Below are 7,676 nucleotides of genomic sequence, written 5' to 3' on the forward strand. Positions count from 1 at the left end.
TCCGCATCGTCGCGCCGGCGACACCGACGCTGGCTGACGCGACGGCGCGAGAAAAATAACGAAGTAAACGAAACAGGCTGGTGGCTCACGGCGGATGACAACGAGCCGACAATATGCGCACAAAGGCGAGGACGCCGGTCGCGAGAAGCCGCTAACCGACGCTGCCCGACCAAACCCGGAAACGTGTGGGCAGACCCTTTTGAGTCATCCAGACTCGGTCGGATCAGTGGCGAAAGGTTGGCCGGCGGCTCTTGTGCCCTTGATTGGTGTCCTACGGAGGGGCACTTGCAGAATAACGTTCGTAGTCTGTAGCGGTGGTGACGATGTTCAGAGGTGCGCGTAGGGGCAACGCAAGAACGTCAGTTCGACGTAGCCCTTGCTCGCCGTCGTCATCGTCAGTCTGTCTTATGGCCACTGCGGCGTTTCCTATAGATTCTCTATATATATTCTCTATATAGAGCTTGGAGGCTTCTCCAAGCAATATCCAGTTATTCTTCCCTCGAGTTGGCCAGCTAGATTCCTGTGCCAGCAAATATAATCTCATCACGCCACACGACGATCTGCAGTCATCTGCTGCCGCATCTATTCGTTTGGTGATAGACCACCGCGTTAGCTACACCATGGACATAATGACCTGCCAAACTCAACCTTTTGTCACTTACTTTTACCTCCCTTAATCTCCGTTCCACCGATCGTTTCGCGTATCTTTCTTTTCAACTGTTACTTCAGCCAAATTTCACGGTTGTCGTCATTATTTTCGCATTTGTTATCGTTGTCATACCCCCCTGTATCTCCGTCGTCACCTTCGACCTTGTCATCATGCCAATCTACAACGTTTTTGTTCCCTTCCCTTCCCCAATGTAATTATCATCTGGACCCCAGGCCCTGACTTAGCCCCACGTTTGCAGCAGCATAACGAAATAACCACAGAGCCACAGCGTACGACGACGATGACCTCATTATTATCAAAAGTACGGTACACAATTTTTTTAATATATGCTAGATATGCAAAGAAAAACAGATGATGGTAACTAATCGTAATATTGCTTCTGAACACGACGTTTAAAATTTATGCAGGATTACGCGCAAGTCTTAAACCAGGAGTAAAAATTGTTCCTCGGTCAGGCTACGGCTCGCAATCACGAACAGCCGGGGAACTCCAACAATCAAACCAAACTTCATCACCAGCCATGTTACAACGTTTCCAGCGCCTAATGCACTGTCACATGAATCAACAAAACATGCACCTAGAAATCAAGGGACTACTCGCCGGCGTTGACGCTGTTCATGATGCCAAGGAATACTTGAAAACTTAAATGTTACACATTGGCGTAGTATTAAAAAATGAACAAGAACAAGAACGAACATGCTTGAAGTTTCCAAAATACCAACTAAACACACGGTCGATTCATACGTCATTCTCGGCTCCGGTGACGTCACAGTCCGCGCCGGTGGCGTCACAGATTTAAACTTAGATCTTCAACAAGTGTCTATTTCTTTTGCTGCGACCAAACAAGCGTCCAGTTCAATGTCAAAACAGTATAACCTGTCAGGCTAACCGGATGTAATTTTTTTTCTGATCTTTGTCCCTTAAAATTAAGGCTAACTGGCAAAATTTCTGGCACCCTTAAAATGTTTAGCATATCATGTAGCGCCTGTAATGGCATCGCACGGGCGCTACTATGCTGCCTGCGAGGAGCGGTGTCAACGAAATTAAATCTCTTTCAGATTGCGAGCTCTAATACTGTTTTTCTCTTTTTAATAGTCTTAACGTTTGTTTACGAGTAGTAAAAAAATCTAAGGAATAATTCAGCCAGGACCATAAGCGCTGGATTGAGCAACTTTGGCGGTTGAATAGTATAGATACGGCGCAGATAAGCATTAAGCATACACATACATAAGTATATACGGAGCATCACGGCGACAGCAAAAGTTAGCCTGGAGCGTCTGCATAATTACTATCGCAATTAAAAAAAAAACGAATTCACTTCAGCATTAACGTCCAACCAACCGCTATGGAAGTTACAAACATTTGGCCTTTAAAATCCTTCTAACCGGTAATTTCTCGTGCGAAACTGTCAGTGCCAGATTCCGAACGCACTCGCATTACAGCAGACGAACGGTTCGAAGCAGACAACGCGGCCGCGCGCTCAGACTGCGTTCAGCAATGTACACTCAGAAATCACAGTAAGCAGTTCCGCCGTCGCCGCGGTTTCGCTTACTCCTCTCTGCGTCGTGAGGCCCAAATGATGGATGATCCTTCCAGCTGTCTCGTTCGAGCAGCGGTGGCGGGGACGCCAGGCGCGCCGCCATCTGGGAACAATGTCGCCGCGACTGTTTTGGTTTTCATTCTAAGCCTCTCGACGTATGCCCGCCCCTTTCGTCTCGTTCCTTTTGCGTCTTTTCGTGCTCAACATTCTTGTCGTAAACTTTCCGCTTCACCCAGACCAGCTCGCGCGTTTCTGTCGAAGTAAATACGTTGCTTCTTTCGCAACGATTCCGCGGACCTTTCTTTGCTTTTATCTGGACATCGGCGGTCGTGGTCCCGTGCGCGCTTGTGAAAAACGACGTACGAACGAGGAACATTGTGTCGGAACGCTGGCGTGCTATCCGACGCGACGCCTGACGAGGATATCATGTGCGAATAAACTGCGATGTAAGCATCATCTTGCGCTGGAATGTATAGATGCATCATGAAGATAAATGAACAGTATCAGTAGCGCCTCCGCTGCGTACGAAATAACTGCTGTGTGTAGGAGCTCCAGGGACATGAGTATGTTTAATGCGAGAGCGTTAAGGGCCCCGTGTCCCAGAAAACACGGCGTGCCGCGTCCAGCGTCAACCTTCGTTTCGGCAAAAATCATTCCGGACCGTGCATACCCAATCGAAGAGGGATATAACGAATCATTGTATATAACGAAGTAAATATACAACGTTTCTTACCAATATCAGCGCTGAACAAATATAGCTTTATAAAGTGTATCGGATATAATGAAAATATTTTGGCGTCGCATGTACCATCGTTAAAACGATATGTTCAATGCGACTCGAGATCTGGTCGTGAGAAAGCATATTTCTGACGATTGATTCAAGAACACGAAAGACTTTTCCAAAACTATATATGCATATATATACATACACACACGTCGAGGAGTTACAACATCTTGGTTCTGAGGTCGGTTAACAACTCGCATAATCACGATTATGAGAAGAGGCCCGAACGTTTGGCATTATATATTTGCGCCTAATAGAGCTCTTACGTCGGTCTTTATTTCCTCTTTTGGTGTTTCTATGATTATTGGCATTATTGGCCGTACGAGAACTTCATTCTATCCATACGAAGCCCTGTTCTTTTGGTTCAAAAGCACAGATTCAATCTCCTTAAGAGTTCCGGCTTTCTATAACATTTTCACGGCGTGAAGCGCGGCTTGACGTAAAAATAAATATGCGAAAAAGAAAGAATGCCAATTTAAGCGAATTATTTGTCTACGAACTCCAGCCAGGAGGCATAATCAGCAGGATAGGCTTTAGACATTCTTAGCCTCTCCTTGGCTGTCCGTCTGGCGATTTCTCCTACGAAACTGTCACCTGACGCGCTACCGAAGGCAGCCGCTCGACTCGCATTAGCCGACAATGTTCCGCAATACAGAGTCGTGCGTTTTAAGGCGTTTAGCTTTCTTCGCGAACTAACCGCGATTTCTTCGTGTCTAACCTAGTTTGTGGGCCGCCGATCCCGAAGATAGTGCAGTCTATCTAACACACCGATAAAAACCGTACCACTGTGCAGGGATACCACCACAGGTGGTACTGGCGGTAAAAGGAGCAATCTCGCATTCTTCCCTCGTGGCAGCTGTAACGTTTGGAGACGCTGTCGTTGGAGACGCTGCACTGAACTTGTCCGTGTAGAAGTGTTGCTCGAAATACCGGTTGGCTCCCGCGTACGGAACGGTGGCAAGGGGATCGCAGCCAATAACACACAATGCAACATAGTGCCCAAATAACCACCTCCCCACGAATGCTAAACCCACTTTTCTACAGCAGCCGGAGTTGGTTCTCTTCGTATATATATATATATATATATATATATTGCTTCTCCTAGAATCGCAGAAGAAATGATATTGCGGTTAGCGCGGCTTTGTTCTTAGAGAAATTTTGCAGCAAGATCGAGAGAGAGAGACAACTATATTCGCCATGGTGGGGAGCTAACTCGTTGTGCGGATCAAAGTAAAATCTTCATAAAATGTTTCTATTCATGCATATTACATCTCCCAGTGAAGTTTACTCACCTACAATGCATAATCAAGCAAAGAAAAGCAAGAACAGACGACAAACTGTTCCAAGGCGATCACGAATCTTGCCGTCTGTCCTCCAACTATAGCGGCCCGCTGATACTTCATACGTTTCATATAATTGTACATGCAATAACAAGTTCTCGTAGTTAAACATAACATGTTTTCGTGTCATAATAAACAGCTTTTTACGTGCTATTTTAGTACAAAATTAATCATTGTGACAGACGGAACGGTGCTTACCTGGCCCTCTGAGAACGATGCCAATCCGAAGTCACAATATACCGGCATTCCCATGCATACCATAGCGCAGCAGCGCCAGATTTCCCTCTAGGTAATATGGTGAGAAGCTCTATGTCCCGCAGGAATGGAGCTAGCCAGCGCATTGTATTATGACGTCACGAAGAGGCCAAATCCAGGGTGCCGAAATCATAACTGGTTAGTAGAAAAGTACCGTGCTAAACTGTTTAGTGCGGTCTGGTGCTTTCCGGCACTTTGTTCAAGGGCTTAGAGGGTTTGGATCTTCATTACACTCAAATAGAGAGGATGTGTCATGTAGATAAGATTCATGTTTATAAAGGAAGAGATTGTGGGGTTTTACGTGCCAAAACCACTTTCTGATTATGAGGCACGCCGTAGTGGAGGACTCCGGAAATTTCGACCTCCTGTGGTTCTTTAACGTGCACCTAAATCTAAGCACACGGGTGTTTTCGCATTTCGCCCCCATCGAAATGCGGCCGCCGTGGCCGGGATTCGATCCCGCGACTTCGTGCTCAGCAGCCCAACACCATAGCCACTGAGCAACCACGACGGGTGCTTATAAAGGAAAAGGCATACAGTAAGCAAGAATAGCAGACATTGCTGACCCTTTCTTATCGTTCGTTCTCTGCCACTTTGAACAATTATATTTGCCAGTAGAGTAGAAAACTTGGCCCAGTATCGTCTTTCAAGAACATTCACGGCAGTTGTTTACTATTGTTTTCTTCTTTTTTTCCTGCACGAAAACTATTTGGCTCAGTACTCCTTCGACGCCTGGTTAATGTACTTTAACCTCTGGACAAACTCGTTTAGCCTCTAGTTAAAGTAGTTTATCCTCTAGCTATATATAGCTAGTACTCCTTTAGGTTCCAGTTCTCATCGCTCGACTGCTTTCCAATGTCTGACGTTTTTTCCCGTTGTCTTCGTGCGTGCTGCGCGCAATTACACAGGCATACGAAGCCCCCAGTCAACATTTGCCGGAGAAACCATGCAGCTGCCCTCACGCATCGATCAGCCGGGGAACACGGGCTATGGGCGAATCGCCGACGAATCGAAGCTGGTGTTGTGCTAACCTTAGACATTTCACTCTTTATGGACGAGTGTTTCCCGAAGACAAAACAGGAGGGAAAAAAATAATATGTATATTATTATATATAAGACGGGTGGACGATAGATAGATAGATAGATAGATAGATAGATAGATAGATAGATAGATAGATAGATAGATAGATAGATAGATAGATAGATAGATAGATAGATAGATAGATAGATACAGACAGACAGACAGATAGATAGATAGATAGATAGATAGATAGATAGATAGATAGATAGATAGATAGATAGATAGATAGATAGATAGATAGATAGATAGATAGATAGATAGATAGATAGATAGATAGATAGATAGATAGATAGATAGATAGATAGATAGATAGGTGTCTTGTTTCTTGTATGGTGATGTTTCAACAATGCGAAAAGAAAAATTGATATAGCCGGTAAAGAGAAAAATACTTTGTCCTTGCAACACTAGTCATTGGCCTTGCGCTGGATGGAAACGCACGCACGCATGTACTAGTAGGACACACTGCAAAACGAGAGAAAAATGAAACTTGCTGCTATGCTCCTTCACATGAATGAACACTTTCACTGCGAAGAAATAGGCAAGGAGCTATTGAAACGGGATAGCAGTTCCCAGTTCGACCAAGTTCACAGAAATCTGCTTTTAATGAGAATCAATACGTGGCTCAAAAAAAAAGAACGCAACTTTTATGACGGTGGGACGAAGTGCAGGCCTCGAGGAGTACCCACTAAGGCCCGCAGCGGGCGCCTTCTGCCGTCAATAAGAAAGCAAGAAAGAAAGAAAGAAAGAAAGAAAGAAAGAAAGAAAGAAAGAAAGGAAGAAATCGATTACGAGTTCGTGTTCTACACAGCTTAACATTTTCAACGAACCCATCAGAGGGTCTGTCGGATACGTCGGCGCATAGATTAAGAAAAACGACAGACTGAGCGCGAGAAAATCAATACGCAATTACCCTCCGCGTGCGACTGCCATCCCGACTGGCCGGACGATCCCGCTCTCAGACAAAATAATCAGCGGCTTCAGTTTTGTCAAGGCGAGCTAATTGCAGGATAGCCACGTCGAGAGCTGCCGCATATGGACCGGCTCCCGTGTCTTTCTGACTGCCAGCGCTCCGTAAAAGGCCATAAAAAAGGAGGCAAGAGATGAATAACTGTAAAAGAACGCCGCGTAGCCCGCCAGTCGCTACCTGACTGCTGCGGTATGCAGCAGTGTCGATAGCAGACGACGCAACGCAGTAGAGGGATGGCCGTCTGCTGCTGCACACGTCCAATGGAAGCAGACGAGCGCAAACCGCAGCACAGCGCGGCGGGCGCGGCGCCTGCCGCAGTGATCCGCCGTACTGCGGCGCTCCTGCGCCACGTACTTAACGTACATTACTCCTGGCGCCTGCTATTGGACACGTCGCCAAACAACAACCTTCGATTTTGTTTGTTCGGTTCGCGCGAATCGCCCGACTCCTCCAACTCGTGCTATCTTTTCTTTTTTTCTCCTTTTAGTCATTTTTTTTTTGTTAGCGTCGACGTTCTTCTGCCACCTCATCTGACTTTTACCTGCAGCTACGACGATGTCGTCTGCTAGGAAAAAGAGAGAGAGAGAGAAAAAAAAAGCAGCACGGTCGCTGTAGTGTAATGAACTTCATCCGCGAGCCTTCGGAGAATTTGCGTTCGATACTATGGAGCGTATGCTGCCGCCCCCCCTTCTATTCGCGATTTAATGTAGCTACTTTCGGACAGCGTGGTTTATTGCCGCACTGCAAATCAATTAGAAATCCCCCTTCGCTCGGAGTCGGAGGGGAATGGCGTTCGGGTCAGTGACGTCACGTCGCCGCAGAGCGGGTTGCAGACGTCGATCGTCTGTTCGGTTTCAGCCGCGGCACGTGTAGTGTAATATCGGCTTTCGCGGCATTCCTGCCTGGAATTATGAATAACTTCGCCTTGACAGTGCATCGAAAGCACTGCATTATCGAGCTTTTCGTAGCCTGGAGTGCGGTATGCTGTATAAGTAGCATCACATGGGATTGATGCGTCATTTGGGCCTGCAAGTGTGAA

The sequence above is a fragment of the Dermacentor andersoni genome, chromosome 10 (assembly GCF_023375885.2).
Source record: "Dermacentor andersoni chromosome 10, qqDerAnde1_hic_scaffold, whole genome shotgun sequence".
NCBI lineage: Eukaryota > Metazoa > Arthropoda > Arachnida > Ixodida > Ixodidae > Dermacentor > Dermacentor andersoni.